We start from the raw sequence: 13,967 nt of genomic DNA on the forward strand, positions 1-13,967 counted from the left end.
TAGCAGATCTACAAGCTTGAAACTCTCGTAGATCTGCTACTTTTGCTATATTCGAATTTCAATGCTGAAAATGAACAGCTTTGGACACGAGGTTTCCCCCCCGACAGAGACGATATAGTACAATGTGAAAAAAACAAGACGCTATGAAAAAGAAAAGAAAAAGATAGACATGGTTGTTTTATGGATAGAACATATTTAGGTTTACATATTCAGTATGCCGGGCCGGGGTTAGGCTTTGGATTACACGTTTGTTTTTCAATTCAATTCAAAATTAGATTAATCGGCATGAGAAAGTGTCAAACATGTGTCAAAAAACAAGTGAAGAAAAAATTGCGAATGTATGGATGGAGAGGGTACAATATGGAATTAAACAGAGCTATGTCACATTACAACGTTATACGTCCGAGTTCCCTACCGATAGGGACAGCCCACCCCACCCCGCCACGGGGCAGCACAGGAGGTGAACTCAAATTAAACGAGCGCTCCTTTTCAATGTTACTGGTTTTTCAATCGTACTGTAACATACATACATACATGTTGGCAAGGGTATAATGCTTTTTGCAATGCAATCTTTTCCAAGAGTTTCCAGTCACTTTTGGGACAAACTGCAGCATTTTTCCCAAAACTATATTTACAATAATAGTACAATAGTAATAGCAATGCATGTTGCACTGTAACCTGCATGTGTGTGTGTGTGTGTGTGTGTGTGTGTGTGTGTGTGTGTGTGTGTGTGTGTGTGTGTGTGTGTGTGTGTGAGAAGGCCTGTACTGTATCATTCGTTGAGGTTTTAGATTTTTTGTTTGCATAAATCAGTGCTTTATGTCTGTGTTGAAAATATTGAACCAATGGAAAGTAGTAAAAAGTGCTTTGGACAAAAACCTCTTAACCCCATTGGACCCTCAACATGTCTGCTAAAGCAACTAACTCCACCACCTCTCCCTCTCTCATGGAAGTAATTGACAATATATAAAGTTACAACACCAACTTTGACGAGGCTGTATTGCTTTGTTTAAAAAATGTAAGGCTTTCTTAATTTCCTGAAAAATTTACATTTTTCATTTCCTGAAAAATTGACATTTTGGAGTTATGAGGTTTCCTCCCGACAGCAGAGAGATATCTTAGTTATTATGCTTCACACACATTCTGCATGCCTGTGCAGCGGTGCCAGTGTTTTGCTTTGAAAGATCACTGGGCTGTACTGTGACATCGTGTGACATGGGGGGGGATGTCAGCTGCTTGGCACTAGGAGCCTCGTAATTACGACATCAGAGAGAGAAAACGATCCCCCCGAGGTATACACACACACACACACACACACGCACGCATGCACGCACGCACGTGCACATGGCACACAGATTATAAAGCAGGCAGGCAGGGCATCAGGCAGGGCACCCATGCAGCAGTTTCTAGCACAACACAACACACACCCGACAGCTATCTGGGTTACTATGCTGTCAAAATAATGTGTTTTGTGACTAAATACAATGTTGCGGGAGGGGGGCTGAAAGCCAAAACAGCAAACACAAAATGAAAAGCTTAGACTAGACCCTGAATCCACATTCACTCAGTGGCATACATTTATTAGAGCAGTGTTTTCTCAACCCTTTTCATGTCAAGAATCACCACATTGATGCGTATTTGGCCCATCTGAGAAGGCTTTGTGTCAGCGACCCCCAGAAGAGAAGATTTATGTAAAAAGAAATTGCAATGATTCAAAATGTATCTGCTGATGTTGATGCATTTTTATCACATCCTGTGTCATCTACCAGGATATTTTGGAGCTCTTTGTATTTCCGTATGTTGACAAGCTTGATGGAGATGCTGATTTCCTCTTCCAGCAGGACTTGGCACCTCCTCACAGTATACCAAAACTACGAGGAATTGTTGTACTGACCAAATGGTATTACTGTGCTCAACTGACCAGCCAACTGGCCTGACCTGGCATGTTGTATGGTCAAGACTCAAGAGGAAGGTCAGAGACATCAGGTGAGCTTAAATTTAAGGCTGTCATCAGAGCAAACCTGGGCTTCCACCTCAGCAGTGCCACAGGCTGATCACCTCCATGCCACGCCCCATTGAAGTAATTTGTTCCAAAGTAGCCCAGACCAAGTATTGTGTGCATAAATGGACATACTTTTCAGATGGTTGACGTTTACGTTTCTGTAAACCCTTTTTTGAGTGGTCTTATGTAATATTACAATATTTTGATTTGTGGATTTTTGACGTTCATGAACTGTATGCGATAATCAGAAAGTACGTATTTCACTTTATGCGCAATAAATGTAGAATATGTGACCGTTTCACTTATTTAATTATATTACAGAAGAAAATTACAAAGAGATGGATCCGTATATCGGGAATGGAATGACACAGCCTATTTCTGTCATTTTGTCTTTCTGGCCGATTCACATAATCCGCCGAACCTATAGAGACCTATATATGATGTTTCTATGTTCTACCGCCTTTTGCTCTGTGTCTGCCTGCATGAAGACACAGAGACACACTGACATGCTCTGTGTCTGCCTGCATGAAGACACAGAGACACACTGACATGCTCTGTGTCTGCCTGCATGAAGACACAGAGACACACTGACATGGAGATAGCGTGTGAACACAACACTGTTGACCGCCCCCACGCCCCCCATTCATTCCCACTGTGACCATCATGCTCTCTCTCTCTCGCTCTCTCTCTCTCTCTCTCTCTCTCTCTCCCTCTCTCCCTCCATTATTGCCTCTATCTCTCACACTCTCTCTCTCTCTCTCTCTCTCTCTCCATCCCTGAATCCCATGAACTCTCTCTCTCTCCCTTTCTGGCAACGCGTGGGTTGTGTGCTGTCTTACTCAGAATAGCACTGCAGCACTGGAGAGAGAGAGAGAGAGAGAGGGATGGAGGGAGAGAGAAAGAGAGAGAGAGAGAGAGAGAGAGAGAGAGAGAGAGGGATGGAGGGAGAGAGAGAGAGAGAGAGAGAGAGAGAGAGGGAGAGATAGAAAGAGAGGGAAGGAGAGAGAGAATAAGAGGGAAGAGAGAGATACTCTGAGAGTGAACCATAAGGGTCTGTAACTCTGAGAGTGAACCATAAGGGTCTGTAACTCTGAGAGTGAACCATAAGGGTCTGTAACTCTGAGAGTGAACCATAAGGGTCTGTAACTCTGAGAGTGAACCATAAGGGTCTGTAACTCTGAGAGTGAACCATAAGGGTCTGTAACTCTGAGAGTGAACCATAAGGGTCTGTAACTCTGAGAGTGAACCATGGTGGTCTCCCGACGCAACATTTATCAGAACACTATCTCTTTTTCTCTCAATTCAATTCAACAGGCTTTATTGGCATGACATTTTACAAGTGTTGCCAAAGCACAATCACAGATATGACAAACAACAACATAACAACATCTCTCTCCCTCCCTCCCTCCCTCCTCTCTCCATCCCTCTCTCTCGCTCTCTCTCTCTCTCTCTCTCTCTCTCTCTCTCTCTCTCTCTCTCTCTCTCTCTCTGTCTCTTTCCCTCCATCCCCTCTCTCTCCCTCCATGTTCTGTGCAGCTGGCCCCTCTTGCTCCAATGCTGAGCGCTCACCCTCCAATCCCTGTTTCACCTCACTGCCCTTCCTGAGGTTCACCCCTTCCCCTCCTCCACCTCCATCTATCCGTCTGTCTGTCTGCCCCCTCCTCTGTCACCCCTTCCCCTCCTCCACCTCCTCTCAGTCTCCATCTATCCGTCTGTCTGTCTGCCCCCTCCTCTGTCACCCCTTCCCCTCCTCTCAGTCTCCATCTATCCGTCTGTCTGTCTTCCAACCCGTTCCCTCATTCCTTTACAGCTACCGTAGCTCCGCAGCGGCTTTGATTCAGCATCCACCACCAAGCAGCAGGTCGCCAGTCTGCAATCTTGAACACTATACGCTCACCATGAGCGAATGAGAATTCCACATGCATGATCGAGGATCTCAGAAGGCTCCAAAATATCCTGTGCCCTCATTCAACAACTCTCCAATTTACTGGAGTCAAATATCATGTTCTGACAGATGCAAAGGTGCATGGTTTTTCAGCACTTTGTGATAATCCGCTACTTCCATCTTATACCTATCACAACACACGCACACACACACACACACACACACACACACACACACACACACACACACACACACACACACACACACAGCAGAAGTAAGTACATGTGTGACATTTCAAGTACACTTTAAAGCGGGTCATGTTTGGATGTTTGGAATTCTAACAGCTGAAATCAGTAATAAATCAATATTGGGATATTAACCTGAGGGCCACAATAAGTGTAGGTGGGGGCCGCATGTGGCCCCCACATGTCACCAGTTGCCCATTTATGATCTATACAGTATACGCATACTCCGCCAACGCACCTGCATGTGGCAAAAGACTTTTGATTATCAGAGAGAATCAAAAAAGCTGAATGTGAGACCGTGTCAGGACAGAGTGGTTCTCAAACATTTGCATGTGAAGGAAGAAACAAATCACACCTGTGTGAAGTGAGGGGCACTCTAATCATCGTACATCAAGAATGGTGGTGCCTTATTGGCCAAGGGTTCCCACCGACATACATATGCCGATTTGCTCAGAAACATATGACGTAAAATCTCCATACATTGTCGATTTCCATACATTGTCATTTCATGTTTGTGTTAAGACAGAATCTACATTATAGCTGTTTAAAGGAGGGGCTAGCGTCAAAAAGGTCCCATAAGACCCCCATAAGAGAAGATTACGTGTTGGAATTATGTGCATGCCCCCTTTTGTTCCCATATTGTTAGGGATCTGACTGAAGTTAAGAGATGCAATCTCAGAGTGCTCCCAACAAACAGCCTGCCAGTGATACAATAACAGAACTGCACTAACAGGTCCACAGTCGTACAGTAAAACACTCAGAATAACAGTCTTGGGTGAATGCCTAACATTTAAGGCACAAAGCCACTGTGACTGATGGTGAAGGCCACCAGAGGGAAAGAGAAGAGACAGGGAGAAATAGCGAAGGAGGGAGAGAGACAGAGAGAGAAACAAGCCAATGCAATAGCAACAATAACAGCAACAATAGCATAGTGACACTTAATCGTTCTCAATGGAGAGAGAGAGAGAGAGAGAGAGAGAGGGAGAGAGAGAGAGAGAGAGAGAAATCTCATTTTCATTTATTATATCACTCAATTGTCTGATGACTTGTTTAAACAACACAGACAGTGGAAGCCGGGAGGCGTGAGTGTGTGACTGTGTGTGCATGCGCGCGTGTGAGCGTGTGTGTGTGTGTGTGGGGGGGGGGGCATGTGACTATGCTTGTACATGCGCACGTGCAGCGTGTCAGGTGTTGCTTCCATTTGGCTCAATCTGGGTACCCTAAATGAACACGGAGCGTTTGACAGTATAGATTGGGGTCCCCAGAGATGACAAATGGTATAAAGTGGGGGTCCGTGGCCTAAGGCATAATCGAACTGGGGGTCTGTGTGAAATTAAAATGGGTGAGAAGCACAGTAAGCACTGCATGACTTTAACCACCACAGCAGTAGTTCTCAAACATTTCTAGTGTCATGAAGGAACCCCAAAAATGTATATGCATTTGCCCACGGACCCCCATCTGAAATTGTTTTGTATCAGGGACCCCTGGGTGGGGACCCCCTCCTCACATATGAGCTCATGATGACACTGTATATTTGTTGTTACTCAGGCTTGTTTTTAACTGACCACAACGTAACATTTTACAGATTATATTTTGAGTAGCCTACATTGTTACTTTAGAGTAGACTGATGCTATACAGTATAGGTTCTTGGTTTTCACATCCTGTGTCTCTCTGTAAATCGCTCTGGATGAAAAGCGTCTGCTAAATGCTTAAACTGTAAATTGCATATGCTTGCTGTTGCAGAGAACCAGGCTTGACTAATTACACAGTTCAACAATGGATTATACGGTAATGTTATACCATTTTTTGAAACAATTCACCTTTGCTTTGATTTTTCTTCCACACAGCAAGGACCCAAACTAACACTGGTGACAAGAGTGAAGGTTGAGAGGCAAGCACTTAAGTAGCAATATAGAGAGAGGACAACTGTTTTCACTTTATACAGTATTTAGTCTCTGTCGGGTGGAAACCGCTTTGGAGATACAAGGTTTCTGCCCGACTGCAACAATATTATACTTAGGTCCTTATTTCCTGCAATGATTCACCTTATTGATTTGTTTTTCTGCCACGTAGCAAGGACCCAAGCTGGTGAATGAGTAGCAATTAGAGAGGACATGATTTTAGCAAACTGTTTCCCCTTCATACAGAATGTCTGTAGCTTCATGCTCTACTTTACAATGCAGACGTCCCAACAGGGCATGCATAGTGTGATTAATTTACTCCGTCAGTCCCAGTGTCCCCGACAAGCGTCATCACTGTCTCCCTCTGAAGCCCTCGTCTGCTGTTAGTGCTGTATGATGATGGCTTAATCTGCTCTGAGATGGCAACGGACGGTGGCGTAAAGTACATTTACTTTACTACTCTACTACTTTAAGTGCTGTACTTAAGTACAACTTTGTAGAAAGATGGAATGAGGCGCTGGAGCATCATGGTTCACGGACATGTTGCATAACATGCCTCCATTTTTTACTTTTTTTGATACTTTAAACTTAATCCACTACATTTCAGAGGCCCTAGTTTATACTTTGGCTATTGAAATTTGTACGATCGATCTACAATCTTGTAAACCTACCGAGCATGTCGATTGGCTCTTTTCTAATGAGTACTTGTTTGCTATCCTAATGTCATTGTGTAATTGTGTTTCCTTTGCTTGATGTTCTGTGTAAAGCACATTGAATTGCCTTGTCATTGAAATGTGTTATACAAATAAAACGGCCCTGTGTGTGTGTGTGTGTGTGTGTGTGTGTGTGTGGGTGTGTGTGTGTGTGTGTGTGTGTGTGTGTGTGTGTGTGTGTGTGTATGTGTGTGTATATATAGTATACACATACATGTTATACATTTTGAATACAGGTGTTTTGCTTTTGTAACAGAGTATGTTTTGTGGTATTGCTGCTTTTACTCACTTACTAATAAGTAGAAATAAATAATAAATCAAGATTACTTCTTCTAGACACCACTGCTTTGGGTGACTGTGAAGTTTTGGGCTGTTTTTGTCTGGACTCAATGTCACCTTCAGCAGAACAGATGCCTGCAGAGTGCACTGAATCTAGTGGTGTCCCGAAGGAATATGGGGTGAGCACATGTCCTGACAAACGTGTCATGGCTGTCGGGTTGCTGTTAACTTTGTATGGTTTTGTTGTTGTTGTTGTTAAATGAATGCCCCACTTCATCTCACACAAGAGTCAGAGTGACGCACAAAAGTCGTGAAAAATAGCTGTTGTGACATTTGATTTCAACAGGGCACGCCAGCAGCACAACGGGAATTAAGACCTGGGTCACATAACCACTAGATGACGCAAATGGGGGACAACTGGAGGGGCTGCCGAATGAATTTCAAATCAGTGTGTCCCAGTTGCTGTCAACTCTCCTCTGCTGAGGTAGAAAAGAGCTAAAGTCACTGTCGCCAGATTTTCGCGAGAGATACAAGCAACGAGGTCTATGAAAAGTTGAAAACGAGCCCAAAAGAAGCGACTATAGGCCACATGAGCACTTTAAACATATATTGCAACATTGGCTATTTCAAAATAGCAGTTATAAAGGCTCACAAGCTTGAGATCTTAATGTAGAACATGCTATTAAACAAAAAGTGAATCATTTTGAATATTGTTTTCAAAACATTTGAACACAAATCTGGTATGGGGTCTCTGGCACAAAATATTTTTGGATGGGTTGTCAGTGAATAAATACAATACAATAAATTAATTTGGGGGTCCTTGTTGACATGAAAGAGTTTGAGAACCACTGCTCTGAACAAGTCCATATATAAGTAACTACACTTTAGGAACTCAACCACGAATATTTATAAGCGACTTTACAGTAAAATAAGCCCAAGGTCGCTAACAATAAACAGACATGGCAACACTGCATGCTACAGTACTTCAATACACTTACACTGTGGAGGTATTTCACTGATCTCACGCCCAGTGTGACTTACAGTACAGTACTACTGTACTGCACATTTCCTAGTTAAGTTCCCAGGTCATCGACATTGCAAGAAGAATCCCATAGTATGTAGGTCAAAAGAATCATGCCCAATGATCTGATCTCTAGAGACTATGATGCGTTTTCTGTATTATAGCTCAGCAGCAGTAGTAGACATTTTTGGCATTACTTTCCCATTAAGTGTCTTTAAGTGTGTCCTCTGTCGTACACTAGGAAGAATTAGCTTTTGTCTAGCTGCAAATTCACCACTTCAACCCTCTACACTTGATGAAACGTACCTGTATTTGATACGCTCTCATCTCACTCTAAACAAATCGATTTGCCAAAATTAGCAGATCTACAAGGTCACAACAACACGAATTTTAAGTGTATGTTGTGTGAGCGGTTATGCCAATAATACGAAAGATATTTTCAATTATTTCAAAGCATAATTGCAATCGGTAGATGATGTCATAATGAGTAACACTATAGTAACAACAGGCCTACACATTCCTGGAAAAAAAGAAAAGAAAAAAGATCCTGCACCTACAGTATAGCTGACAGCAAACAGTAAAACCTCTGCCTGCCCGTCAGTGATGCAGTCCCCCCCCAACCCAACACACACACACACACACACACACACACACACACACACACACACACACACACTGACTCATAATAGAGCCAACAGCTGTGATGTCATAGCGCACCTCTTCCTATCAGTGAGTACACTGCTTCCTCGCAGCCATATTGTTATTATGACCGTACACCAAATACACTGAATCAATTCCCAATCTATGACACTCACTCACGCACGCACCCCCGCACGCACCCACGCAGGCACCCACGCAGGCACGCAGGCATGCAATGATATGAAAATTGTCACAATTATTGGGACCAAAAAAAAACAATTTATGATATTATCATGATATTCAGAATATGCTTCGTTAAAACGTATAATGCCACACACACACACACACACACACACACACACACACACACACACCGAATTTGGTTCCATTTGTATACACTCTCTGAGTTAGATTAATATGTGATGATATTAGTACAGACCAACTCAACCTCGCCTCTCCAGCTTCAACAATCTCCCAAATCTTCTAACCTGGGCTGACCCTCTAATGCAGTCATTCCTCCTCTTGTCCCTCCTAATGAAAATCGAACCATCCTCAACTCATCCTGCCACCTCCGCCTCCCGTTTCCAAGCTGTATACTCACTACAGAATGACTGGTTTCATCACCGTCTTATAATATAATACCTCTTCCCTCTCACTCTTGCTGGTATCCTTCTGTCACAACACACTCTCCTCCATCCGTTCCACCATGCCTGCACACTCTTCTTCAAACCACCGGTTTAAAAAAAATAGCAGACCTACAAGCTCATATCGCACCACTCGGTGGCACGCTATGAGCTTGTAGATCTGCTATTTTTCAATAAATAAAGTATAACATAATGCTTAGTTAAAACACCAAAAGGGGTTCAAGTCCAGAATGGGTTACTGATAATATTAGCAAAGAAACATTTCCACGTATTTCCAAACTACTGCAGGAGCCAGAAAAGAGGGCATGGCCACTATGTTAAAATAAAATTACACAAGGCATAACACAATTATGCCAAATAGCTCATCTAATATGGTTTACAAGTACAACAAGCTAAGCAGTCATATGCAGTGCAGTGCAATGTAACATGCCGTTGCTGTCGGGCAGAAACCTCTTATCTCCATATTCTGACGTTTTGTGTTTTTGCATAAATTAATACACTACTACTTGATCATACTACTAGAATCACACAAAAGTGTCAAAAGTAGCAGATCCGCAAGCTCGGAACCCAGCACGAAGTGATGCATTTTGAGCTTGTAGATCTGCAACTTTTGATATATTTCAATTAATCATAAAAGTAAAGGTTTTGGTCATATGAGGTTTTCGACCCGGCAGACAATATAATATATTGTCTGCCGGGTCGAAACCTCAATTAAAACTAAATACGTCATTGTACTTGTTACTTTCCACCACTATATTATAGTGGTGGAAAGTAACAAGTACAATGACGTATTTTGTTTTAATTATTTTTTAAAGATTTCTTTTGGCTTTTCTGCCTTCATTGATAGATACAAGTGAATAATGACAGGAAAGAGGGAGAGAGAGATGGGGGAGACGCAGCATAGGTCGTCATGAACGGGACTCGAACATGCGGCACACTATCAGGCTAGAGCCTATTGGCATGTGCCTGGACCACTAAGCCAGCAGGGCCCCAATGATGTATTTTTTTAATTTACCGATATACAGTTTACTTGACTTAAGCCCTATATTTTACACATGTAGCCTATGTATCAGTCAGGGCTGATCTAAAATTGGAAACACAGGAAAGTCGTACCGAGCGGGTTTCTAAAACACCCTGGACAACGCTTCTCAAGAATGTCCCAGGCTCTTCCCTCACGTCCATCTCCTGGCTGGCTCCCAAAATGTGGAATAAATTCCTCACTGCAGTCAGAAAACCGCAGACTCATTACCAATTGTCCACCGTTATCTGGAGACCACTTTTAGACTCCACCTCCTTATACCCCAAAGCACTTCACCCTCCCCCGTACCTTCTTTCTTGCCAGCTTCTCTTTTGAGATATGCCCGCCGACCAAGATATGGCTACTATGCAGAGATATCTTGTTTTTATTCTTTATTTGTTTTTGTTTTTCTTCCATAGATGTTAAGAATGTGATTTAGATAGCATATTCATTTAGACAGAAGCTATAGGTTAATTGTTTACCTGGCATGTAGTTTATTGAGCTGAACAAAATGGTCACCTGTGGCTAACTGATTTGCATCAGTGTGTTATACTGGCATGAATTATACTAAATGCACTACTGTACGTGTGATTTAGGATACTGATTTTAATTAACATGCTGTTTCTTCAGGCCTCCTGTGCTCATTTTGTTTTCCATTCTTCACGACTAATTATTTTCTTTTGCTCAATGAGTTGCAAACGTGGAAGCCTGCATAAGCAAAGAGGTTCACCTCACCGTTACCTGTAATTGTGTTGTGACAATAAAGTTGATTGATTCATTGATTCATTGATTCATTGATTCATTGATTGATGGAGGCACTACACTGTTCTCTCTGACGTATATGTACTCTGCTGTATTTATGTGGTTATATATGCCTTGTTTAATGTAAGTAACTCTTTGCTATAAATGCCTGAATTGTAAATTGGGTCAAAAAGCAGAGAGGGCAAATTTCCCCAAGGGGATAATGAAGTTAAAATAAACAGCAATGCTTAGTCAGGTTAAGCACCTGTGTGCCAAGAGGCAGCTGAACAGGACTCTGTACTTTGCGAATGAACTCACACTTGCAACGTCGCGCTGCATTAAAAAAAATCATCTTGTCGGTTGGATGTCCAAAAAGGTTACCTTTCGAGCTAGTCACGGATCTGCTACTTTTGATGCTTTTGTGTGACATAATATTGTAGTATGTAGGGCGTTCATTTACAAAAAAAACAACAAAAGTTATAATAATATGGAGATAAGAGGTTTCTTTCGATACATGCCTAAACTGTAAGTTCTCCGCAGTGTCTCCACATTTGCATTCATGAGGCTCTTACTGTGTGTGTGTGTGTGTGTGTGTGTGTGTGTGTGTGTGTGTGTGTGTGTGTGTGTGTGCGTGCGTGCATGCGTGCATTTGCGGGTGCGTGTGTGGAAAGCAGGCCAAATCCACACATACTGTATGCTGATTGAGACATCTCCTGCAGTAGCAATCCCCAGTGTAAATTTAATGGAGCTTCTTACAGTTTAGAGTTAAATTAACACTCAGGGTTTATACAGTGCATGTGCATGTGCATGTGCATGTGCATGTGCATGTGCATGTGCATGTGCATGTGCATGTGCATGTGCATGTGCATGTGCATGTGCATGTGCATCCACACACACCCACACACACACACACACACACACAACTGTATATATGATGATTTCGGGTGTGACAGTACAGTACAGTCACAGTAGAGTACAGTACAGTAGACAGTAACTCTGTCATTTCTCAACCATTTCGGACACGGCGTGGCTCGCCAGAACCGGCCGGCCCCCTGGGCGTGCTCCTGGGGGTCTGGATGTTCTGGGGACCCCCACACGGTACTGCCATTTCTCGACCGTTAACCGGGCCGGCACCCTGGGCGCGTTCCTGTGATTCTGGAACTTCCAGGGACCCCCCAGGGACCCCCACACGGAGTTGCACCACTCACTTCACACGGTGTGATTTCTTTTTTACCGAATGGGTTCCAGATTGCTGACTGGGGTACAGGCTTTAACACTGAAGTCCTTAAACCAGAAACGTAACCACAAGCACGGGAGCAGCGCATGTCCGACCGTTGTTTCCGCATGTCGGTCCGTTGGTGTGTCTAATCTGCGTGTGCATCCCTGCTAACTGACGTTCATCTTCTCACGTGTCACTATAGGGCCAGGCCAGGTAGTGTCACTGCACTACAGCAGTGGTTCTCAACCTTTTCAGACAATAATCATACAACAATCAGACAATAATCATATTTTAACTGGGGACGCCCTCACCCCCCACCCTGACAAACACTTGGAATGTAGGAGCTGAGCTAAATATTGTGAAAATAGCAGATCTACAAGCTCACAACGCCTGGTTGACATTTGGCCAAAGTTTGATCCATTTTTGAAGGGCGCTATAGCCTCTCCTATATCCAGCTTTTGGCGTGCACACAAACTATGTGTTTACAGAAACATTAAAATCGCATTGACAACGAAAGGTGAGTTTTACGTCATAGTGTCTGAGCAAATAGACATAGTGTCTGTAGGGCCAATATGCCTTTCTTTCTATAATCATTCACCAGAGATATATACGGTTTAACGTGCTCACACTTTGGGACTTGGGCGTCTTGTTGTTGTTTACTCACTTGTTGTATAGTTGTTTGTCGATGGCGATTGATGACTGCAACAAGTTGGTATTATTTGTAGGAGTTTGTGTTGTGTGAGTGTATGGTTCAAAATAAACGGGGGCAAACAAAACAAGAACAGGCTCCAGACATAAACTAAATAAAGGTCTCAAAAAACAGACGAGCGCAGGGTTCAGTAAACAAATAATAAAGTAGGCTACTTTTCTTTCTTTCTTTCTTTCTTTCTTTCTTTCTTTCCTTTCTTTCTCTAACTGCGCTGTTTGTGCGTTGCGTGCAAGCCGTTGAAAATCTGTATCTCTACTGGCGTCTTTCTTTCTACAGCTGTGAGCCTGTGGCTTAATTAAAGGGAACCATGGTGCCATTTCTCAAGGCAACCAGTGGGGGCGCCATTTGGTCGAATCAAATAAAATGGCTCCTACAGTGTCTATTTTATGTCTGTGTCCCATTTGTTCCCATAAGAGTTCTCTGTATCTGATGTCTGCCTGTGACTGAAGAGTGCAAACTGACTGTGAAAGCTGGACTGGTTGTTAAGTAATCAAATGGCAGGTGTGGGGTTGCCATGGCAATTAATTGGCTGAGGCAGAGGCTGATAATCCAGGTGAGGGGATTTAAGCACATTAGGTCCACTGGCAGAGCGTGACCAGAGCCGGGCACTACCCTCTGTGTGGTGGTGTGGAACGGGTGTCGAACGGGTGTGGAACGGGTGTGGAACGGGTGTGTCAAATTTGAAGTTGTTGGGACGAACGGTTCTGGAGTTACGTGGATTACAGACGTACGTATACACATGACACAGATGTGGTACATTTATTGTGAGATAGTTTGTTGATTACTTTGGATGCAGTAATGCTCTAATTTCTTTCTTCTGTCTGTCTTGAGGTATTAAAAAGATCTTAAAAGTGTATAGTCCCAGGGCCCGAACCACAGGTTGAGAACCACTGCACCACAGCACAGGCGACACAGCCCAGACACAATAATAAAAGGCCGTCCAATTACCT

This window comes from Protomyctophum bolini (genome assembly GCF_963924005.1).
Source record: "Protomyctophum bolini genome assembly, chromosome: 17".
In the NCBI taxonomy this organism is placed as follows: domain Eukaryota; kingdom Metazoa; phylum Chordata; class Actinopteri; order Myctophiformes; family Myctophidae; genus Protomyctophum; species Protomyctophum bolini.